Here is a 25,959-nt window from a genome sequence, read left to right on the forward strand (position 1 = left end):
GATAAGTATTTGATCTGATCCAGAAGAACGGTTCCTGCATTCTTACAAACTATTTCATCTGTTCCTGTGGCTATGTTGATACCATGTTCCATTCTGGGCAAGGGATCTTCTAATATTGCTCCCTTTCCCTTTCTACCTCTTGCCAGCAAGTTTTGTGGAGCCACCTTTTTGTCCTCTTAGTACCATACCTTCTGGTCCAAATTGCATTTATTTTTTACACTGATCCATCAGTCCGATGGTGGTATTGCCTACTATTTCAGTGTGCATTCTTCCTTGTATACATGTTCCCTACACATTTCCATTGCAAAATTCTTATTACATGTACAGTAATAAAAAGGGAGGACTGCGTGCCATTACGTGGATATGCCATTTATAATAATTGATCCTGCACTGGGACTTGATTCTGTTCTTGGGATAGGGGCTGTCATCTATCATATGTTCATACTTTTATGAGATAAACATGTAAATATTAATTACCAGCCAACCCCGTGTTTCTGTTACATTAATATAATGTAGTCACAATCCTATGCAATCCCAGCAATAAAGTAGAAAGCAAAACAGTAGCAACAGAAACAATATATAACATAGCAAATGCAAATATTTTTATAGTGTCTCGGGTAACTTTGTTGGCATTGGGCATTGATAACACTCCCACAATCAATTGAGACCTAGCAATGTGGATGGCAATCATGGCTGCCAGCAGCCACAGCTTGTACAGTTTTGCATTGAGATTTGAACTACTGGCATCACAAACTTGACAAGGAACAGGATATATGCAGGCCATTTGACAGATAAGTAGCCAAACAAGACAAGACAGGGACTGATGCTATGCTAATCACAACAGCCAACCAACTTCTAAGTAGGTGTTTTAATATATAACGCAAGAACTAATATTAATAGAAATAAAACCGCAATCTATCAATTTTAATTGAATTTTTACTCAAATATAAGTATGATCCTCAATTTACATATTTAACTTATACATTATTTTGATAAGTGACAAAGTATTAAATGAGATAAATTTAGCTAACTGAAAATTTCTTCTGTAGTAGTATGTGGAATAAGACACAATTTGTTCTGCTGAATATTACAGAAATGTTGGTCCCTTGTAAAAGTTGGCTTTCCTGAGTGCACTTCTATGGTTATGTTATTGTATATTCAAATGTGTCTTAAGAACCAGGCCCTTACTGTGACCAATGCCTAGAGAGAGTAGAGAAGTGAGACATGCTGGAGTGCTCAGGCTACTGCAAGTTTTCTCTGCTCTATTTAATGTTCTGCTGATAATTAGAACCAGACCTTTAAAGAATCAGACCTTTAAAGCAGCACTCAGTGTGATGGACCATTTTCATGTCCCTAGTCTGCAGTGTTCTTCTCTTGGCTTTTCAAAGTCCTGTCTTATCATACCTGTCAAGCTCCTTGGAGAGCAAACTGGAGAGGAATGAATCCATGAAGGATGCACTTCACAATGAAAACATCTTGAAAATTCTGAGAAAGGAAGAAAAATAAATGTAAATGAAGGGGACCCACTCAAAAACGCATTCTGCAAATAAGGAAACTGAGTATTCTTGTACAGTCTTACTAACAGGTGGTGAGAGGAACAGTACAGGTCTGATTATTGTTGAGGCTATAAGATCACTCAGCAATGTTGTATTCTATGTTATTTTTTGGCACTGAGGCCTGGTGCAATGCAGTGATTCATGAAGGTAGGTGATGAGGCAGTTTTGCATACATCTGGTCTGGAATCTCTCGTTTAGGTATTATAATAGGTTACACAAAAAGAATGACAGTGAATACCTAAATATAATAAATGCCATTAGATTAACCATAATTACTTATGAAGTTTATTAGCTCTTATGCAGAGCAAAAATGATTTTTTTGGTATGTTTTTTGTTTTTGCACGTTCAGGCTGATGACTAATCACTTTTATGTTTTGTTCTCAGAACAAAGGAGGGGTGTCTGCAATCTAATTAAGGTTGGTTTGGGCTTGGCCAGATAGAATACGTTTGTATTAGTCATTCACCCATCTTTGGAACCAACTTGGGTTTCTGAGAACCCTTGCATAGAGCAGAATAGTAATGTGAAAACTGACACACAATTCACTGTGGCGACAGTTCCTAGGCTACTTATGCTGGAGTGTTGGCAATAAAGTGAGCAGGAAATACAGTGTGCTAGTACTCATCCCTTGATAATAAATGAACCAGATTGATGGTAAAAGGGAACACAAACTCATAAGGGAATAAAGGTAAAAAGTAAAAGTAAATGTGGGACGCGGGTGGCGCTGTGGGTAAAACCTCAGCGCCTAGGACTTGCCGATCGCATGGTCGGCGGTTCGAATCCCCGCGGCGGGGTGCACTCCCGTCGTTCGGTCCCAGCACCTGCCAACCTAGCAGTTTGAAAGCACCTCCGGGTGCAAGTAGATAAATAGGGACCGCTTACCAGCGGGAAGGTAAACAGCGTTCCGTGTGCTGCGCTGGCTCGCCAGATGCAGCTTGTCACGCTGGCCACGTGACCCAGAAGTGTCTGCGGACAGCGCTGGCTCCCGGCCTATAGAGTGTGATGAGCGCACAACCCTAGAGTCTGGCAAGACTGGCCTGTATGGGCAGGGGTACCTTTACCTTTACCTTAAAAGTAAATGACCCCTTGATGGTTAGGTCCAATCAAAGGAAACTATGGGGTGTGTGATGGCTGTGTTCTACTGTGCCTCTGAATGCCAGTTGCTGGAAATCACAAGTTGGAGAGCACTGTTGCCATCAAGTCCTGCTTACTGTCTTCATTAGGTTCATCTTGGTAATGCCTGCCAATTACTGGCCCGCAATATTTTGTAAATTTGTGACATCAGGCCTCTTGCTGAGAAATAGCTACATTAAATTTCAAATCAATATTGTAATTATCAGTAAAGATTTTACTGATACCCATGTGTTCTATTTTTTTCCTTATAACTTTAAAAACGGAACCAAGTGACCTCCTTGTAGGATATCTACAAATTTGAAAACCTTCAGAACATAAACCTCAAGGAAAAGGCTAGCAGGCATGTATCTCAGGAAACATTTCGCCTCATTTAGCCCCAATTAAGAAAAAGTAAACAGCAGGTTAGAATCAATAGCTTTGCCTTCTGCATAGACAGTATTAGGCTTTTAATGAGCAATGCAGAGGTTTTCCATCTGCCCCCAGTATTTGTTGTGGTTCTTTAATCTCATAATGTACCTGAGCTTCAGCTAAACATAGGTATCTCAGCTAAGTTGATTGAGGGTTTAGCCACACTTACTTTTCATCCTCACTTTCTAGGCGCAGTCCACAATTTAAAGCTCTGTCCGAGCACCCCCTTTTCAGTTCCAGAATTTTCCCTGTGAAAACCCACTCTTTAAAGCTCACTTGGAGCAAACATCAAGTTGTGGATAACCCAAAGCGACTTTGGTTCCGATTCAGCTTTAAAGAGTGGGTTTTCGTGGAGTGTTAGAAGTGTGGACCTCTGCCTGGAAAGAGCAGGGCAAAAGGTAAGTGTGGATAAGTCATGAGATGAAGAATTTGCTTCCTATACATAACTACTTTAATGTACACATGTATCAGGTAGAAACAATGACCCAGTTCACACAGAACAGGCCAAACCGAACATGTATGTTCCTGTGTAAGACATCATAGCCACTTTGCTCTTCCTCCAGTCCTCCTACTGTGAGCAAAGCTATGGGTTGGTTTAAGCATGTTGTTCAAAGTTGGGATCTGACACTTGGTCACTGTAGATAAACCATAGACAAACTTCTCCAAAAGTGTCTCACTGTCTAACAAATCTAAGCCCTCTTTCCCAGTGGCTCCATGTCATGCATTGAGACCCTGAAGTTCGGCCTCTCTAGCTAGCATTACATGTGGAACAAGTAGAATTTCTAAAAATGCTTCCTTGCAGATTCTAGACTTCAGCATTTTAGATAGCAACATAAATTTGGCTTGCACAACTCAGTATTGTATTTTTCAATATTAGTTGGACTTCCTGTGTACCATACCATAGACTCCTTTCCTTTATCAGCCTCCCTAGCTGGGTCATATATCTGTTTTCCTGATACTATTAATGGCAATTCTGTCTTTGTTCCTTAAATTATGTCTTTGTTGCTGAAATTCTCTGACCTCATAACTAAGTTACTACTGCTGCCAGTAAAATTAATTATCATAAGATTTTTTTCCCCCTCATTCACACTGATCAAGACTGTAAAATGTGCAATGTAAATTAGGGCACCAGTGAGTTCATGTCCCAAGAAACTAATTTAAAAATCCCCTCTGGATTTATTGTGAATTTCAAAATAGTCTCTTTTGATGCAGTGCTAGAGGTTCTAGGAGAATTATAGCCAAAGTAACTACTGTTTGGAAAATACAAGCAACATGGTTCCAAAATTAGGCAAATGTTTAATACAAAAGCATTGTTTGCTTCATATGTGAAGCTCAAATATCTTTTGAGCGTTTCTTGAAATATATATAATCAAACATGGTTGCTAAAGTGAGAGAAGCTTTTGTAATTTGAATGACTCTTCTGACCTGCTTGACATTTGCATTACAAACCAATATAAGCAACAACAGTAACAAAAACAAATAAAAATGTTAAGCTGTATGTAAGGAAATGACCTTTAGGCTTTGTCAAAACATTATATTGAATGTGTTATATTAGATGAAAGTGGAAACTATAGTTAATTGGAAATTTACTCATTTACTCACAGCCTGTGGCAAAAGGAGAAGGGAAGGGATTGCACACACAGGCAAAAGTTTTGTTCATACTTCTTTTTGTAGGCCAGGTTTTGTTCATCTGATCACAACCTCTATGACAGAATTGGCCTTTGTTTCCTCCCTCTAATCTGGTAAATCAGTTTAAGTTTTGAATACAATTATAGGCTTATCAGGCAAAACTTATAATATTGTGTTTTAGATTCTGATGGTCAGTAATGCAGCAATTTTATTAATGGCCCACAAACATGTTTTTAAAATTGATTCTTTTCTAGAAGTGTGTGAACATTTAAAAATATGGAAAATTTAAAAATACATATAGGTAGACAAATTATGAATATTAATTCCAATATACTTCATTTGGTTGTGTAGATTTTTTTCTTTTCTTGTGCTTTATTTGGTTGAAAGACAAGAGATACTTTACTTTAAGGAAAACAAAACAAAAGGTCGAAAACCTGAATAAGAAATGGAAAAAACAGCCTATCTGTAATAGAGCTATGAAAGCCATCCCTGAATGAGGTGAGATGAAAGCATCCATGAAAATAGCCATAAAACAGTACTTTCATACATCATATTGAAATTATTTCAGTACTGTGCTTTATTAGATTAAAATCAAAGACCTGTTTGCATGTTTTAGAAAGTGTATGCTGCCCTCCACCATATACAAAGCAAGCCATGTTTGCATAAGTTTAATAAGTGCACTTTCTGCTAAAAAAATAAGGTGGAAGATAGTCTGTATATCCTGCATGTGGATCTTTGTAAATGAACGAATATGTGAGGAGAGGAGATAGTTGCTTTGCTTCTCCTCTGGATCTGCTACAGTAAATCAAACCATTGTTTTACTTACCGTGTAGTCCAGACTCAGGCTGGTGGTTTGTCATTTTGCTCACTCATATTAACAGGTGCTTAGGTAAGTGATCTACCTCCACGAGCTGTGTAACGTAGAGGGAATTTGACCAATATCATGATCAGAAAAACAAAACCTGAGATTTTCTTTTTAATAGAACTAAACAGTGCACATTTACTACCCCAACATTAAATAACTTCTAATGTTCCATTGCTCATGAGAATGGGCAGCTCGCTTAGCCAGTTATGTCAGCTAGGTAGCATAAGAACTGCCTGTTGAGAAATAAATGTGTTCACTTTATGTTGCACTGCAAATTTGTTTTTAGTAATACAAAACTAAATTTAGAAATACATATACTTAGATTAGGGCTGTAAATCTGAACCTCCTGAAGGTGATCTGCAGAATAAATAGAAATGAAGAGAATCCAAATAAAGAGAAATGCCAGGGCTAGCATTCCAAATAGGCAGCCAAGAAATATATGTCTCTGCCCTCTATTAAAGATAAAAGGATTTTGCAGTTAGGGTTTTGGAAACTTTGCTTGTGTAAGTTGCCTCAAGAACATCTAGCAAAAATGCCTTAGCAAAAGAGCTAAGGAGTTAACAGTAAATCATAATCCCCTTTACAAGTGCATATTCCATTGTAATGGAATGGATGGCAAGGTTTGATATACTATTTTCCCAAGTATTATAACTAGGTGCTGTATATTTAATTAGAAACTGATCTAGAGCAGCTTTCACATAACAAGGTACTACAGGTGAAAAAGTACTCATAACTGCACTGAGAGACAAATGCCAATGAATATGGCTAGTAGGGCTATGGTGCATGGAGCCCATTGGCCTACATCTGGTGCATCTATGATCCACTGAACCTATAGCATAATCCATGTGGGTTACTTGGTTTGTCAGTGTGCAGTATCTCTGCATTTGCTTTTTATGGAGGAGTTGTCCCCACAATGAGAATTCGTGCATCTACAGTTTTCCACATGTCCAAGGCCTGCTGTCAGTTACCTAGACAGGAACCCCACACTTTGGAGGGTTTGGCTCCAAGTGTTCCGTGTGTACGTGAAAATCACGTACTGTATAATCCAATCCTAGGAGCTGTCCTGTTGGCTAGCAGCTGTGTGAGAGAGAGCCCCCTCCCCAGCACTCCCAGAGTTGGTGTACCAAGCTGGCCTTGCCCAGCAAGCAAGGCAAAGAGCTTAAAAGCAGACACAGTAGGGGAAGAAAGGTTTTCAGCTGCCCACATTTCTTGGCACTTGACTTGTGCAATTTCAGCTAGCCATGTGAGGTTGAAATTGAGCAAGTCAAATTCACATATGATGCAGGATTACTGTATAAAAAGGTTACTCACACCAATATATACACAAATTCTCTACCAAAGCTGAGAACAAGAAAACAAAATATATACTTGTATTCTTATAAGGTTTTAGGAAGCTTTAATAAATTTATGCATGTTTGATACTTCACACTTTAGCCTTTGTTCAGAGCTGTTTCTGTAAAGAGAAGAATATTGTCAGTGACTATTCATTCTCATTTCCCACTTTTTTGGAGCTGTTTTTCTATCCCCTTGTCTTGAATTTTTATGATGAGTTTATCTAAGCAGCTATATTCCAGAAAATGCTCTAAAGCACTAGTTTTAAGTCACTAATATTGCGTGTTGTATTTGAACTGTGTTCCTAATGGCTGAAAAACACTTCAAGAGTTCCCCTTCACCATTTGGAAGACTCTCTCTGATTGCCTGTGGAAAGCCCAAGGGCAATTATGAGTTATGGTCAGCAGCTGTGTATGCCTAGGTGCTTAGCAGGGCTGGCCTTAATCAACCTTAGACGATGAACTTCCTTGTATTCAGCTGCAAAGTAGTGCTCCATCTCACCAGTACAAAATGGGAGTTTGCCTACATTTGGAGGTTCATAGTGAGCAAGATCCTCTTTTTCTGTACAGGAAGTATATACTTCTTCCTTTTAATGGGGAAGGGTTGCTTGTTCAGTACAGAGTTAGGTTGTATTGGAGAAAATATAGGAGGCATGTACACATGCTTGCCTGTGTGTTTTGTCCTTACATCAGTAACTGTAATGGTGGAGTCAAGATTTCTGTTGGGTGTTAGTGTCTGCAATTCCGAGGTGGAGTGCATAGAAGGATTCTCAGAAGACCAGGGTTAGTAATATTTCTTTCTTTATTAGTGCATAATGTTTGTTTCTGAGAAATGTTCCCTTTTTGTGCAAGTGTCCTTTCACCAGTTTCCATCACTAAGCCCCCCAATGTTTTCTAAGTTCTGTAGACACAATTATGAATGAAAGAACCCTCTGCCATTTACCTAATGCATTATGTGTATATTTCGTTTTATATCTTACTTGTGGTACACTGATTGACTGCATGGTTAGGACTGTGTAAAAGTTGAGGAGACTACAGATTGAGCTGGTGTAATGTTACATCGCCAGAGATAAGACTGACCTGGAATTCAGCATAGGATTCTGACTATGTCTAGTTCCTCACCTGCCATACTGGATTGCCGCTTAATTTTTTTACCCTTGGGCTTGTACAATTGTACTGGTATAATGGTTGTGCTGGCATAATATAATTCTGGTGCTGCATCAGCATAAATCTCCAGTGGACGTGCATTGTATCATATCTGCACCAACTCAGGGATAGCATTGCACTTAAACCCCACACACATCCAAAAAATGGTTGTTTCTTTATCTTTCTTTCTTTTTAATAGTGTACTTGATGTGATTTGGGAGGATTTAATGGCTAAACCTTCAGCTCAGAATGAAAGTGAAATGGCTCTACTATAGCTTTGAATATTGAAAGTTTTTTTTCTGATAGATTAAAATAGGCCTCCATTAGAGGGAGTTATACATTCATCATTAAATGTATCTGAAAGGTTTTCAAAACATCATAGGTGCTGTAGATTATCTCTTGGCAGCTGCAGAGCATTTCTATAATAAATTCTACTCCATTCTGTCCCATAATACTCAGGGTAGATTTGAAATGCTCCCTCCACCCCTCGGTTACAAGTACCATGCTCACATTTCTGCTCTAAACATTGAGAAAGTGGAAAATGATTAAAAGGTGTTGCATTATATTGCATTTCTGTATGCTATTAGTGAGATTTAGAGAAGGAAGCAATATTTTAGCCATCTTCCTCCTCCCTCCTTTCTTTGATTTGGCCATGTTACTTCTAGTCTGGTTATTTTAGGAAATGGCTACTTTGCTTATATTCCCCAAATAAGATTAATAGCTGCAAGTGCAATGTAATATCAGTGGGAGCTGATCATGGCCGTACCCATTCCCAAAAAGTACTCACATAAAGTTTAGAAGAGCAGACACACAGTACACCAGAATTATTTTGACACCCTGTCAGAAGCTCAAATCCCTCAAACTTATTTTTTCATGGTACACACTTCTGAATTAAGGCAAACGTAAGGTGAGCAATTCACAGGAGTAATTCAATTATAGCCAGCAGTGTAACCTGCCTGATGTCGGTGGCTATTATCCTAGGCAAGCTTAAATGCATTGCATTTCCAATCCTCTGGTTCCATTGTGACATTGCTTTCTGTTAGTTGCCTTGGCTGCTAGTGCTAAAGAGGAAAGTCTCCTACTTGAAAATATAGTATAAAACTAGCCTGAAGGAGCAGGTCTCTATGTGCATTAATATGCAATAAAACACTTCAAGGTATGTTGTAAATGCACTGGTAGGTGCATTATAGCACTCAGGCTTGTGCCTAACAGCCTGCCTAAAAACACATCTATCACTAGGCTGAAAACATACCCATTGAATGTTAGTTTAATGTAGATGGTTCTGGTTGTGCAAGAAGTAGTAGCTGTGAAATATGGAATACATTTCCTTGAGTTACAAAACTCTTTTCCCTAGAAGTGGAAATAAATTACACATTTCACAGCAATTCATGTTACAGTTCTCTCTTCCTCTCTCTCTTTATAAATACAAACCAAGAGCATTTATTTATATATATTTTACTTTTTTAGCATATTAAAATTGTAAAATTGAAATTGTGACAAAGGCGGACAGAAATGGGTGATCACATTGTGGCAACTGAATTGATCATTGAAATTGATAGGTCATCAAGCATTTTAGGATTTTAAGAGGCGGATGTCATATGACATAACTAGGGCTGCAAATACTTTTGATGCCTCCGGAAGTGAAAGGCATCAAAGTGTTTCTAAGGTTGCAGGCATCAAGGGATTTGGAGGGAAGAGTGCCAGGAAGGTGTATTTGTGGTTCATCGTGGAGGAGGGAGACAAGAGGGAAGCGGGAGATGGCCCATAAATGATGGAGGCTTTTAGGATATTGAGTAGGAAGTGAATAAATTGCTTTGGAGTTTTTGAAGCATGGCAGGCAGAAGAGTTGAGAGCAATGGTGAGATAGTAGTTATATCAGAAGAAAGGTGAGTATGTTGCATTTCAATGGGGAGAAAAGTTAAAGCATTTCAGAATGGTGTGAAATAGGGAATCTAGAAATCTGTTTTTGGCCTTAACAAATAGGCTTCTTAAATTAGAAGAGAGTGCAGGAAAAACTGAAACTGGTAGGTTACTGGAGTGATCACAAAGCTCTATAGTGGTAGGACAGAAAGTAAGTGTGCACAGTTCAAATAACTGGAAACTTACAACCAAAATTATTGAATCATTTCCCAACTATCTTCTGCATACTAGGCACGCAAATACGTAGCTTTAAAGAGCAGCAGCAGCAGCTGAACTCACAGATCCAGACCTTGGCTTCTATAATGTTCAGTGCAAATAACTCCAATGTTAGGGTTGCCATATGTCCTCTTTTTCCAGGACACACCCTCTTTTTCATGGGTAGAGTCATCATAGCGATCCATAGTTAAAAGTAGAAGTTGGCAAATGTGTCCTCTTTTTTGGTCTTCAAAATACGGTAGGGCTGCCAGATGTCTGGGTTTTTCCAGACACGGCCGGGAATCACTCAGAAAAATCGGGGGGAATTTTTGCCGAATTGATAAAATGTCTGGGAAGACCCAGATGTATGGCAAGTCGGGCTATCTTTATTTTTAAAATCTTTTAAAAAATCAAAAGAAAGTCCCAAGACAGACAAACACCTATATGGCAACCCTATAAATATCAAGGTTTTACATGGTAATTAAAGGGAAATGACTATTGTATAATAGCTTTGAAAAGCACGTCAACATACAAAATCTATTCAAGCATTTCTAATAGCAAGAGATGTTTGAAATACCTACTGCATTAGAGAGAACAGAGTGGATTTTTCCTTTCTCTGAGAACTTGTACACTTTTACAGATAGGGCTGCTTTGTTGGTGGTCTTTACCAATTCTTGTTGGTTAAGTATAATGTTGTTTCTTCAGGAAAGCCAATTTTCTGTGCCAGACCACTATACAAAACCATATATTATTATTTCAGGATGTCTGCAAATACCTTACTGTGGGTGGGATTTCTTACAGTTCTGTGCAGACATGTTAGGCTGCCTCTTCTATTTTTTATTTTATTTTCCATTTTCAGATAAATCCCTTGTTGCTACATAAGCATCAATTTCTAATTAAAAAATATGCTACTTAAACAGAAGGTACTGGCACTATAGGAATAAGAGCCAAAAACTTAAGTCCAAGCCTCCAGGTCACTTGGAGGCTGTTGTATTATGGAGATTAGACAGTATGGAAGCACTGCTGGCTGTAGCTGTGTAGGCAACTGGTTCCCTGCCAGATAAAAGCCAATGTGCAGCAGCTGCTAGCAGACGAAAATGTGAGGAAATGGCAGGTTATGAAAGAGAGAGCAAGTGGACTGATGGGATTCCAGTGGAAGAATTGTAAAAGGTCCCCCCCCATACTGCCCTGAGCCCGGCCTTGGCTGGGGAGGGCGGGGTATAAATAAAAATTTATTATTATTATTACTACTACTATATGTAGAAGTCAGAAAATGCATTTGGACTACTGCTGAAATTTATTTATTTTTTTTGTTCTTTTAAAAAATATTTTTATTGAAAGTTTTCAACATAGCTTAGAATAAAAACTAAGCTACTCTAAATAAAAAGTATAAAAGAAAACAAAAATAAAAATAAAGACATAAAGAAGCAGGAAAAGATGAGAAAAGAAAAAATGAATGCAGAAGCTCTATCACAATTACATCAAATCCTTTTTTCCATGCACAGAAAGTAGACCTTTTCACCTCTTACCCGGGAGCATATCTTTCTTCCCCCAGCCTCCCACCCTTGGAGAGCCTTTCTACCCGGCCTCTCATACAGAGCCCCTCATCTTTGATCTGTCACCTTCCTATGTATATTTTCATCAATCCAAAATAGGGAGCTTTCTAAGAGCTAAAAATAAAAGCAGCTAGACTAAAAGGAAAAAAGAGGGGCTTCCGATTCTCTATTTGTCAATTATATATAATAACAATCATTCAAAATATTCAAAGCATTTACCACAGGATAACACAGAGCTGTATATTATATAGATGTTTATCAATCTACTAGGCATAATTCTTCCCTGGCATCACAAATTCACCTTTTTCCACTCAAAAAGTCCAGAAGTAATTCTTAAATTTTTGTTCTCCAAGATTGTCCCTTCGCCAGTCCAGTTTAATAAATTTTTCTCCAAGGATTCCATCTTAATACTAGTCCTTCTTTTTCTGCTTTTTCCAATTCTTTCCAGCATCAGTCATCAGAGGCTTAGAAACTTCTTGTCTTGCAGTTGTCTCTTTGAACTAAATTGTCTTCTGCCCTCGTCTCCTGTCTTCTCCAATCATAAAGTCCATCAACAAACCAGTTTTACTTGTTTGCTTTGGACTTTCAGGCAGCTGCAAGGCCAATGTCTCCTGTAGCTCTCTGCACTCCTGCAACTCTCATATGGCAGGTCTTGGGCATTCTCCTGTTCAATAATGTTTCTCTTGAAATTTTATGCATTTTGGCTCTTAGTTCTACAAGTTACTCATTCAACACTTGCCTTATGATGATCAGAAGGGCATTCAACCCTTTTGTGACGTAGTGGCATAGTGGAGGGCACAAAATTGTTAGGGGCGCGAAATTTCAACACCTAGTGCAGCGTCAACACAGCTGCACACTTCTGTTGCTGGGCTCCATTGAAAACATGTTCTCAGTGCAAACCATGAAGTGCCCTCTCCAAACAATGGAGAGTTGAATGCACATGTGTACTCCATCCATTTCCCTCCCTCCCACGCCCCTCCCCCCCTGCACAGCCCTGGGCACTAGCAACCCACACCATGCCATTCAATAATATTTTTGCCATGTTTGTGTTGGTGTTCTATTTTTTGTTGGTGTTGCCCTTCGTTATCTTCCTTCCAGGTCTTTAGTTATGTTTACACATTCTTTCTTCAGATAAGGACAAGCTTCTATTTTATCTTGGTTATTTTAATCACCACATAATTATCTCTGCCAGTGGGAGCATGGGCAACAGATAACTTAGTCTGCCATTTTCCTCTCTGGAAGTCCTGACTACTGCTGAAATTTCTTCAGGATTCACAGTGAGGTGTCCATTTCTGGAAAAAAAAAACTATGATTCCAAAAAGCTATGTTGCTTTTTCTTCTGGGAAGGAATTAGCTTGTCCCCTCCCCCATGGTAACACTAAGTGGGTGGATGTTTTTAAATGAAGCAAACAAATTTGTAATATACCTGTATCATAATGTTATTTTGCATTGAAATAAATGCATTCTTTTTTTGCAAAATACTATGCTAATCTTGAAACTTTTAAGGAATTATCACAATTACTTCAAGTTTTAGATTCTTAATTCTCATTTTAAAAGCAAGGTGGCATCACACAATTTGAATCTTCCTAGTTGAAAGTGTTTGTTGATCTAAGACCCTAAAGCATGGACTCAAGGAAATAATTTGTCCTTAAGCACTTAACCAGTACTCCTGTTTCATGTTCCAATATGATAACAAAAGTATGTATGCTTCATTTGTACAATAACTGTCTCTTTTATTAAACATCTGATGCCTGTGTACCCTTTTTCTCTGAAGTCCACTGATTGACTGATGCTATCTTCACTTGTGCTCAAAGCCTAGGGGCAATTAACTGAATAAAACTGTTTTCAGATCATGAAAAACATAACTGTTCAGGTTTTAGTTTTGGGATATGAACTGAGTGAGTTTCTTTGTATCATACATAGTATGTTTTGGGGGATGGGGGTGGCTGTGATTCAGACAGATCAACCTCCTGTGAAGAGGCTGCATCCTAAAGTTTCAATGTTGTATTTTAATCTTTTTAAAAATTGTATTTTAATCAACTTGTTTTTATTATTGGTTGTTAGCCGCCCTGAGCCCGGTCTTGGCTGGGGAGGGCAGGGTATAAATAAACATTTATTATTAATTATTTGAATAATGTCATTAAAATCTGATAGGTAGCCGTGTTGGTCTGCCATAGTCAAAATAAAAAAATTCCTTCCAGTAGCACCTTAAAGACCAACTAAGTTAGTTCTTGGTATGAGCTTTCGTGTGCATGTGTATCTGAAGAAGTGTGCATGCACACGAAAGCTCATACCAAGAACTAACTTAGTTGGTCTTTAAGGTGCTACTGGAAGGAATTTTTTTATTAAAATCTGAGACATTAGTCACATTGTCATTAACATATTATAAATGTAGCAAAATTATATGGGAGCAGTCATGTCCCTATGGATATTACAGAGTAGAATTCCTGCTTCTTTGGGTAGGAGAAGGCATTTTGGCTTGGGTGGTCGCATATACATCCTTTAAAAAGAGAAAATGCATCACCAAAGAAGCGTACATATCTGCATATATATGTATAGGCACAAATTTTGAACTAATAATATAATAGAAATACAAACATAGATGTAAAGTCCTGCATTCCTGCTCAATGTGCTGTCTGGATCCAAAGTGTTGATGAGCAGCAACAACCCTGCTCACTATTCTTAGGATTCTCTATCTTTAAACTTAACTTGGAACCATAGAGTTTGAAGGGCTAGACATTAATTCACATAGAAGACAGAGGTCTGCCCTCTCAATTTTGTTTTATTTTTAAGGAGTAGGAAATATGGCTCTCACATTTAACAAAAATAAACTAAAAACCCAGTTCTGTCATTTTATTAAAAAGTATCCGGTTTCAAAAAAAATTTAAAAGAAAAGAAAATATTACTGCCCCCCACATCCCTAAATTTGTAATCTGCTTGGACAAATAGTTTTCAATCTTGTCCAATTAGGCCTGCATTACCTTCATCCTGGGACGCGGGTGGTGCTGTGGGTTAAACCACAGAGCCTAGGACCTGCCAATCAGAAGGTTGGCGGTTCGAATCCTCGCGACGGGGTGAGCTCCCGTTGCTCAGTCCCTGCTCCTGCCAACCTAGCAGTTCGAAAGCACGTCAAAGTGAAAGTAGATAAAAAATAGGTACCGCTCCGGCGGGAGGGTAAACGGTGTTTCTGTGCGCTGCTCTGGTTCGCCAGAAGTGGCTTAGTCATGCTGGCCACATGACCCGGAAGCTGTACGCCAGCTCCCTCGGCCAATAAAGCGAGATGAGCACCCCCACAGTCGGTCACAACTGGACCTAATGGTCAGGTGTCCCTTTCCTTTACCTTTACCTTCATCCTGCATGATGATACCTTCCATTTTAAAAACAAAACAAAACACCCACCTTCATCTTTCATTTCTTCTGCAGTGGAGCAGCTTCTTCCTTCTGTTCCTGCACTGACAGCTGAAAACAATTAATTACACTGTTTTCATTGCTTTTTAGTACAGTATTTCCCTTACCCACCTTCTCTGTCTTAAGTGTGTTTTTTTGTTTTCAACTTCTGCATCCTCCATCTTTGCTATCTAAAAGCTGTCTTTTGGTGAACTTGTAACAGCTTAACTCTTGTGCAGTTCTTCAGTGACAATTGGTTTTATTTTTCAGAAAACAACCCTTTTAGACATTGTTTATGGAATATTACAGCTTCAGTGAAACACTGCTCTACCATCTGAACTGCATCTTCTTTGGTCTCTCTTTCTATCAAAGCCTAATTCTTTTCTTTCATCACCATGTAGCCTTTTACTTTGCTGAAGTGCTATGCTGGTTTCTTAACATAATTGTTAGGCAAATTACTCAGGTGGACCAAGTGCCCTAGGTTATTGTCTGATGATTCTTTTCCCTTCATGTTTGTTGGCATTTCTAGGAGCAGGATTTGTAGAATTTTGTAATCTGAAAAGATGTTTGGATGGGGTGGAGATGTCCCATTGCCAGAGTGAAGGGCCCTGCTTGCACTTGCTGAAACTGCAAGCAGGTAGAAGCTACTCCTGACAGTATACTCACTGGCAGTATGTAAGACACTTGAAACATGGCATGTATGCAGCAGGGAGGGGCATAGAGATGAGCCAGCAAAGCATCCATCGGATCCTAAACTAGCCTGGAGCTAGCACAAACAGTATCAGCACAAATACTGCCCACCCACCTTTCTCTCTGGCTGGCAATAGCAGCAGTAGCTTTGCTGTTCCATTCAGCCTTGCTGCTCCCAGATGGGAGGTTGGATTCCACCATCATTGTTGGTTGTATTCATCATTAGCGTTAACAGGCATATTCCTGATAGTGCACTAGTGAGGATAAACCTTTGGTAAATGGAAAGAGTCTAAATCACCAGAATTTCACACCAAGAGAGAATTCTTAGGGATCTATGCATTTTAATTTGCTGGAGTGTCTGGATCATACTTTGGAGCACTGAGAGTGTAATCAAAACTCCCAGCTAGGAGCAGTGAGGCTGAATGGATTTTGTGGAATACCCGTTTAGTTGAGATTAGACAGTCCCATTTCCTGTTGAATTTCAGGTACCTGACAAGGACCTTACTACTTCAGCAGGCATTTAATAAAGTTTTGTGAATTATTGTGATTCATTTTACAATTTTATGTATGCTTCTTAGATACTACAGTAATTAAGTGTTGTAGAAATACATTAAATAAATATGGGGGGAGGCAAACATCTCCTCAGAGTATGACTGAAGTTCACTGATGGTCAGAACTGTCGCCTGCCCATCTCCCTGGTACTCTGAATACACAGGCAGCAGATGTCTGCTTCCACAATGAATTATAAGTTGTATATTCTGGAGATAGGCTCCACCACAAGACAGACTATCATATCCCTTTTTTAAATTTAGTTAACTTAGCTGTATTTTATTAAGCATGAAGTGCTCTGGTTAATCCTTTTAGGAAATGCTGGTCTAGCAGAGGGGGAGGCATGACAAAATGGGAAAGTGCCACCCTGCGCCTGCCCCTGACACCCCCATCAAAGCCCTGCTTACCAGGGGTGTGGGGCAGTGGCTCCTAGGTTCCAATGAGAACTCCTAGAGCCCTGCAAGAGCTTGCAAGAGCTCACAGGGCTCTGGCCAGGTCTCACCAGAACATTGAAGTTGCCACCAGTACTTCTCACTTCTATGGCAGGACCACCCTGTTGCCTTATTAATGATTGGCTAGAAACACCAAGGAAGTCACTGTCAGTATATCAGTCACATATAGATCCAAGCTTGGTAATTCCTATTTGAAGTTGACTCTTGGCATCCTTTGGTATTGTGTATATTTTGTATCAGAGATGTCTAAGAAGAAAATTCACACTAAAAAGCTAGGCATTTCAAACAGATACTGCCAAGAAAAGGGTTCAATAAAGCCCATAGGTTATTCTTCAGCACAGAGTCTTTGAGGAGCTTGGGGGCACTGAATCAGAGATTCACCTCTTCTTTTGCTCTCAGAATGGGTAATAACGAAGCTGAACTATTCCGAAACAAGCCAAGCTGAAAGGTCAGTCCCTGACTATTTCCCTCCGTCTGCTCCAATTTGGAAGCACGGCAGACCAGGCTCCATACATGCAGTGTTTGCTTCAGTGGAATCCTTCCTGTACTGCTTCATTCCACTGACTTTTCACTTGGAACACTGTGGATAATTGGTGAATCATTCCGTAGAAAAAGATTCCTTCCCTACTTTCAGATCTCCGTATCACAAAGTGCTTTTGAAATTTCCAAACTCAGCGGGGAACTAGGCTGTTTTTCAGGGAAATAAGATAACTGCCCCACTGTCTGTATTTAAGCCTTTAGTTGCACCTAAAGGGCTCACTGGATCATAGCCATGGACAAAAGAACCACTGAGTGAATGTAATTTATGGAATGCAACTGGTCTTTTACTAGTACTAGGAGGTTGCGCTTGGAAATTCATCTGGAACGAGGCCTCAGCACAAGGTTTTCCAAAACCAGATTTCCCAACTGCACAAATTCCCCATCAGATACTCCACCCTAAAAAAAGCCAGAATGAACACAAAGCATTCTTTGCTCCGTGTTTACATCCTGTATCAGTGGTGGCTTCTCCACAGGAGTCGTTATTATCTACTGTGCAATAATTAGCAGGACAATCCAATGGCCCTTGCATTGAGGTAAACTCCAACTCAATGGCACACTGTTACAAGGGCTACTGGGTCATCCTGAAAGTTATCTGTCTAGTCCTGCTGCCTCATGAACTTTGTGCTGCCAACATTGGTGTCTCTCAAATACCTGACTTCTCCAGTTTTCACCAAGGATGCCTGTTAAGCACAGCTCGGCTGCTGGCTTAAACTGGTCCATTTTATGCCACAGTCAATAGGACCTGCTCTGCAGACTTTCAATGCTGATTGCTGTTAACTCACAGAAGAAACAGGACAACTCCTGACACCATATGGTATTATTATTTGGGTGTCCAGCCCTTCCGCAGAACTTAGCCCTGCTTCTACTAAGTTCTTATAGTGAAGATTCACTGTTCATTCTATCTCAGTTTAGAAAAATACTGTAGGATCAGTAAGAACTCTTTCTTAAGAGCCTGCAGGTTCCTTCTCCTACATTTCCAACCATCTATATTTCCCAACTGTGCACAAAAAGATCCCTGTCTCAGCAACAGAAAAGCTAAAGAACAGGGAGAGAAGATAGCTAAAGATAAGTGACCTAGAAAAGAGAGGATGAGCAGGACTGATAGATGTGGTAACAGTGGGCTAGATGGTCTATAAGCCTGGTGCATTTGTGCTCAGCGAGCACCAGAATACAACTTTTAGAGGAAAGGCCATGGCTTAGCGGTAGAATGCATTCTTTGGGTCCAAAAGGCCCTAGATTCAGTCTGTGGGATCTCCCAAGTAGATCAGGAAAAGACTTTTGTTTGAAACTCTGGAAAGCTACTGGTATATGGTATACACAAATATTGAGGCACATGGACCAATTTTCAGACTCAATAGAAGGCAGCTTCATGTGTTCTTATATGTTTAATGAAAAATGCATCCAAATACACTTTCCCATCCACGTTCTGTTGTGATTAGTCAGCTATATGCAACTGGATCAGGGAAGGGGGTTGGCCTGATTGACCATTTTTACACCCTTGTCATCGCAAAAAACATTTCAGAAAGGGATGCAAAAAAATAACCAAAAGATGGGACACAGTGTTTGCGCTCTCTCTCTCTCTCTCTCTCTCTCTCTCGCTCTCGCTCTCTCTCTCTCTTTCGCTCTCTCACACACACACACGCACAGAGAGAGAGAGAGAGAGAATTGGTTTTATATCATGTTTTTATTCGCTTAGGATTAGAATGAGAAATAGGATCATGCTAGTTAAAGTTGCTGGTTAGGAGGGTGATCACCCATTTGCAGAACAAGGAAACATCAAATCAATCCAGATAATAACTAGGAATGTTTGTGGTCTAAAATGGATAGTCTTATGGACTAAGTAATAGAAATGAAATGAGATTTAATAATACAAATTAGAAGAATATTAAAACAAAGTCTTTGGGGGCCCTTGGGAGCTAATAATGAGCATTTTTGTTATCTGCTGGGAATTGGAAGCTGGGAGCAACAGGAAAAGAGGAGACCCAGGGTCTTGGTTAATCACAAAAGGATTATAAGCTATAACATTTAAAAAAGCAACAAATACATTTCTATGATGTGTTAAACATAACAATTTCAGTAGAAATTGGAAAATATTAATACCTCTGTTTAACACGCTTGTATCTTTTTCCAAACAGTGTCAAGCTATTCAGGAGTGGGGGAAATGTCCCGCAATCTTTCTGCATTCCTTTAGCACCTAAATTCTGGACATGTCTGGTTAATTGGAAAATCTTGATTACTGACTTCATGTGATAGGCAGTGAATTGTTTATAGCAAACCAGCTGCTACAAAACCTGTATTGGGACTGAATTTGTGGCATTGGTGGTATGACAATGACTCTTGATTGTGATGGGCCAATTTTCTTACCAGTCAGGTAGGATTTTGATTCTAAACTACTTATTTGACTTGTTGTTCGCCCCAAATGAGAAATATCAATTAATAAATTTACTAATGTAAAATCTAATCATGTTGTTCCTACATGATATGGCTCCCTAAAACTTAAGATAATATGTAATTTTCACAACTGTCACAGATGCAGCAAAATCTAAGTATTTCTGCATAGGCATGTTCCTTATGTATGCCTCCATAGATCTGTTCGCTAGGAAGAGGGTCCCTCCTCAGTGCCACAAGAACCTCCTCTTCCCATCTCCCTATTTGGAGGAGACATAGAAAGGTTTCTTATGTTATACAGTTGAACTCTGGAGCAAGCAGAAGTGATTTTGCTACCTCAGGAACCCAGAGTATTAAAAAGAATTTCACCTCACTACTCCATGCCCCTGAGCTTTGAAGCAGACAGAAGTAGTGTGAGAGACCTGCCACTTCTAAAGCTCAGCATAACATGAGAGAGGCTTGTGCTTCTCTCCACCAAATTATCTTCATGCACAAAGGATGTGGTGGATTCAGTGGTGACCACCATTTATTGCTTACCTGGTAACCCAAAGAAAAATTTGTGGACCCCTAATAAAACAACTTCTTGGATCAACCCCCCCCCATAAGATGGTAATCTGATACTGAAAGCCTTGAGCTATCCTTTGTCAACAAATGCTGTATTGCAGTGTTATTTAATCACATTGGTTCTCAATTTCTATGCATAGCAACCCCAACTTGCAAATCTTTATTTACCCCACATAATTGTTTCTACTCTTTTCCAACATCCAGCTTACTAAATTAAAATTTACCTTGTGGTCATATAAGCAATAAGCAAAACTGAATGTGAGCTGGCTGCTAAATAACAGCACCCTACCAGCAAGAGTTATACATCATGCAGGAGAGGACCTTTTCCATGGGGATGCCCTATATGTGGAAAACCATCCCGTCAGATGTCTGGCTGGCACTGATCCTGTTTATATTCCAGTACCAGCTTAATATATGGCAGGTTTGGTCAACCATTCATGGATTATTAATTGTTCAGATTAGAAGTGCAACCATTCCTTAGTTGTTATGCTGTTCATTGATTTTTACTTGCTTTCTTGCTAGTATTAATTGAAATGATTGCTTGCTTTTATTGCAATTTTATTGTACCCCGCCTTGGAATCATTACTATGACGACAGGTCATAAATACTCTAAAGAAACTATATATGTGGTTGCAGTTTCAATTTCTCCTGGGCAGTTTGTGGATTCATTATAAAATTTAATATAGAGATGTAACATCAAGGATGTGGTCGGTTATTTAAAATAAATATGTGAAGTTCCTTTCTCATCTCCACAACTCTCTGCAAAGTGCACCTCTCCACTTTGCCTATTCCTTCTCCTAACTTTCTTTCCCTTCTTAAATTTCTCTCTCTGCCCCTTTCCTTTTTTCATCATTTTACTCTGCTACTCTTCCACTACTACCCCATGACAGCCTCCTGCTTCCTTCTCAGAACTCTTTTTAGGACCCCACTTCTTTTTTCCCTCTCTAGGTCTTTGTATCTGCCCCATTTCTGTGTAGGATCAGAGCAGTGCAGCCAATGGTGTCTGTATATTTCTGTCTGCCCTGACCCTTAGTGACATTAGGGAAGCTTCTTGTTATTTAGTGCAATACAGATGTTCATGAGATGGAAAAAATATTGCCCACTCTAGCGTACTGACACAAAATGGAGTTTATCATCAAAACCATGATGCAGCCTTAAAAAGAAACTAGAGTTTTATATTCTAGATATTCTATCTCCAGTGTTACTATTTATTTTACTATTTCATCTTCAACCAACAAGCTTTAAAACAACAAAAGCAACCACCGCATTTTACTTGCATGACAAGGAGTTTGGAGACACACACATGCTAATTGGCTTGATCCTCATTATTTGAAATTAAAATGTCATACTTTCCTTGGGAGAAGGTGATGTTGCCCTGGTACTTGATAGCCAAATTAAAATAATTGGGTCGTTTTAATTTTGCCTGTCTATATTTTATAACTCTGATTGGATAATAAATTTCTTAATACTTCTGTATTATTTGGAAATAACTGGGTATAGAGATTATAACTTCAAAGTGATTATGACTGGAATTTTTTCTAGCTTTTGGGGTTTCTTATTACTGGTTTTGCTTTAATTAGTTTAAAGTAAAGATGTGATTCACTATTATTAAAGTGGACTCTGACTTTATTTATTTTACATCTTTCATATAGAATATTGATGAACAATATATTTAGGTAATATTTTGAAATATTTGAGAATTATTTTGGTCATATTTAGTTTCTCTTCAGGATACAGATCTAAAACAGAACCTTTCCAGTAGGCTTAACTTAACAGTATAATATATAAATAATATAGAATAGGAAACTATGAAAGCAGATGGATGTTTGAAAATGGACCTTGAAGATGATACTGTGACATGATCATAGGAACTAAGGGGTGGGGGGATGAATGTAGTGGAGACGTTCTGAATTGGCAAGAGCCAAGACCAACATGCAGAATGTTATAGCAGCTGAGATGAGGTGTTGTTGTTGCGTGAGCAAGAGGAGAGTCAGGATAAATATCATGGGTTTACAATTGTCTGTGTTGCAGCCCTTTAATCCAGTTATGCAGGCATGTCCAGATGGCAGTTGCTTGCTGCATTGGTGGAAGAAAGAGTCTAGAGAAAGGCAGGTCCTCATACTCTCCTGTGCTCCAAGCAGGATTCAGCTGTATAGGCTACTCACCCTTCCTTAAGACCCCTGTTGGGACTGGTTTGAGACGCAGGTTGAATGCTATGTATGCACCTGGTATGAAGTAAAGGAAAAGGGCTGTTGCTAAGTATGGGGCATGGAGAGGCCCCCAGGTTCCTGGCATCTTCGTGTAGGACTAATAAATATCTATTTCTCAGACACTGGAGAATGCTAGTCAGATTCTTATACTTCTTATGTTCCTGTAGTGATGGAGATTTGATGAATATTCATAAAGCTGGGTTTCATCCAGGTAGTGCAGGAAATAGCTGTGCTGAAACAGTACATTTGATAGACCTTTTCAAACAAAACAAGGACACATCTAAACAGATAAAAAATATATATCTGGAAATGGTGTGTTGTGGTTTCTAGGACTGTGGGCCGGAGCATTGTGCATTTTTAAAACTTCAAAGCCCTTTAAAGCTATTGTACACTTCTATTTTTACTGGACTTTTTAGATACTGTACTGCAGTATTGTGATGCAGTTTTGTACTTTTGCTTGTGAGCAAAGCAGATGAGTGTTTATGGTGCAGACTATAGAATTTAGAAATAACTGTGGAAAGGGGACAAAAGTGAAGTTCCATGTGTGAACGCAGTAACTCTTCAACAAACCGTGCACGATGCGTAGAAACAAACAAACAAAAAACCTTGTCTTCCTTTACACAGAACAAATTCAGTAGAGGTAGCTTGAATTTCTCCAAAGGAGAGACTTGCGCAAGCTGCTTGCCCAAGAAAAATGGCTAGTGTGAGGTCTCTGGATCATTACCTCCCTGCATTCTGGCCCAAATATTCCGTCACCTTCTGGATAGATGTGTGTGTCATTAATGCTAATGAGAATTAAGCACACATGGAAAAGGCAAGTGGATCCCATCCTTTCTCTCACGCATTCTGCATTCCTTTACAATGGAAAACCTGGAAGTCCTTGATCGCTGCTGGATGTGTGAAAATGCTGCAGGACCATAGATGCTCGCAACATGTTTGTATTAATCACATCTCGTTATGGCTGTCTCCATCTCGACTGGAAAGCTGCACCCGAGAGGCATCGTTTTTAAGAACTGACAGTCGTGTGGCATGATCCTTCCTATCCCCCGTTTCAGGGACTTCTGCGAGGCACGCAAATGTGGAGAGCAGCACGGGCTGCTACAATTTCAGTCTTGTCAGGATAAAGATTCTTTCCCGACAGTCCAGGAATTGAAGCGCTCGGAAGGAAGTAAATCTTTCCATCTAGATGTATAATGCACACTCGGGGATTTTTTTAATTTTATTTTTTTTAAGCGGCCGTCATGATCAGCCAGAATTTATGCTCGCTCTCTCTCTCTCTTTTGAACTGCCATAAATAAGATATAATAACTCCTTTCCAAATCTTTAAGGCTTAATGTGCTGTCTTTGGAAAAAGCTGCTGTTTTGATGCTGCTCGTCAGCTTGGCAGCCTAGGCTGGCGTGTGTGTGTGCGCGCAATACGTTCAAAGGGGGGGGGGAGGCACTCTGGCGTGGTACGTGCCGGGAACAGCGACAGAGCGCGAGACATTTGTGGCCATCAGAAGTGATTTAAGAATCGCCCGAGGAAGCGGGGAGGCTGTGGCGAGCCGCGGCCTCGCAAGGGTTAAGGGACGCCTCGCCCGCCCTCCTCCCCCCGCCTGGGTGTAAACAGAGGAGCCTCAGCCTATCATGTCTGATTGCTGCTCGGTGCCTGAAGAGAAAGCCAGGCTCGGTAACATGATACATTCTAGACTGGTTCAACTTGGAAGCGCTGCGCTCGGCTCGTCGCGCCCAGACAGCGGAATCGCCGCCACGGGAAGGTGGGTGACTGCGAAGCGACCCTGTTGACCTTACAAGCCGAGGCGGGATAAAGTGCGATTTCTCACCTCGAGTGGAGCCACTTAGAAAGATTTCAGGCAGAACCGCCAGCGCTGCTCTAGGTAAATGTAGCGGGGTTTTCCTCGCTCCGCTGCTGCTGCTGCTGCTTTTCTGTACATCGCTTGCTCCGGCGTTGCAACGGGAGGGAGGAGGCTCCGTTTCTCTTTGAATCGGTGCGGAGAGGCTATGCTGGCGTTTGAAACGAGGTGGCTTTCTTTAACCCCTCAAGGGCTGAGCTGGCGAAGGCACAAGCTGAACTTTGCAGATCGCTTCTGCCTGCCAGATGCAGTTGCAAGTAGCTGTTCTCTTGCGAGCGAGCCTATTGTCCTTAACAGCACTTTAAATTTCATTCCTGGGCGAGGATGGGGTTCCGTCTGCCTAGATTGAAATTCACAGTAATTCCTTTTCGAGCTTTAGGAGTACCACGTTTCGCCATCCTTGCCTTTTGATGTAGCTTAGATTTTACGCAGGACTCCTCCAGGCTTTTGGACTTGATTAGTGCAAATCTACCGTGGCATTCTGAAAGGGCAGGGTATAAAATATTTCTAATTATGGAATCACCCGCTTGTGAGAATAGCAGACCTCATGTATGGCATTGGTTAGCAGACTGGCTTTTCTTTAAAAACAAAGTCCATAACGACAGAGCTAACTTTATAACTGCAAATGTAGTGTAGCTTAAAACAGCATGAAAGCAGGCTGGATTGATTTAGAAATAATTGTTAAATGTTTCCTGTAAACTCAGGATTACTCTTTGACATTTATTACGGTATCTGGAAAAAATAAGGCATATCAGAGTTGCTGTAAACAGTTGCACATTCCAGTGCTTTTTATTTATAATTCTAGCTCCTTTTCTTTCATATAACTAATACATGATATACACAGAATATATGACTGTGTTACAAAGTCATTCTGTGTTCTTAGAGCTTAATATAATCAAATTCATTGCCTAAAGATGGTGTAGTTGAAGATTTGATCCCTTTCCACTGAAGTGGAAATACTTTCAGTAATTGAAAGCAGATTCATGTCTGGAGTTCTACAAGCCAAGGTTTTCATTTTCAAAAATAAACCTTTTGTTCTCCAACTTTAAATGTTTGAGTGAAGCATCCAGAGACCACTGTTTGCTTATTGTCTAATGTGGTAGTTAAGAGCTATTGGAAATACTTTAAGGGAAATGTTTATTAGAATTCCACTTATTTTGGACAATTCTTGGGTTTAGCTTCACTATATATAACATGTTAAAATACAGAATGTTTTTTTATGAATTCTGTTTTTTACATGCACATTCCATATTTCATGCACATTCTGTTTTTACATAAGCATACAGTGGTGGCAGTTAATACATTTCTTCAACCTTTAGCTAATACTTCAAGCTGATTTCAAAATTGAGATGCGGACTGGATCTTGAGGAACTTTGAAGGGGTAGTGGTCTACCTCACCAAACAAACCTGGACAGCAGCTCTTTGTTAACTTTGTTTCCGTTTTCTGGCTATCATCTTCAAAAAAATTCTTTCAAGAATGCTTTTAGTCAATTCAGGAATAGTTGGGTGGGAAATAGACATTGCGGACCTTCAGGCAAAGACGGATCTGCTACTGACCTGGTCAGGAATTTGGAGAGTAGAAGACAAG

General features: G+C 39.7%; 1 protein-coding gene across 12 annotated transcripts in view; it reads left to right on the forward strand.

Annotated features, from left to right (window-relative positions):
• TENM3 (teneurin transmembrane protein 3) overlaps positions 1-25,959 on the forward strand; it is a 1,324,874-nt gene that overhangs the window by 1,067,374 nt on the left and 231,541 nt on the right. For 2 of the 12 annotated variants that reach the window (XM_082237147.1, XM_082237148.1), the window contains exon 1: positions 24,010-24,275. The exons of 8 other annotated variants lie outside the window; for them this stretch is intronic. The gene's annotated coding sequence lies outside the window, so the exon portion shown is untranslated. Of the gene's footprint in view, positions 1-24,009; positions 24,396-25,959 lie in introns of those variants that run through there. 2 more of the 12 variants (XM_082237157.1, XM_082237149.1) reach the window with 2 other exon arrangements.

This window comes from Podarcis vaucheri, assembly GCF_965113315.1.
Source record: "Podarcis vaucheri genome assembly, chromosome: 9".
Classification (NCBI taxonomy): Eukaryota; Metazoa; Chordata; class Lepidosauria; order Squamata; family Lacertidae; genus Podarcis; species Podarcis vaucheri.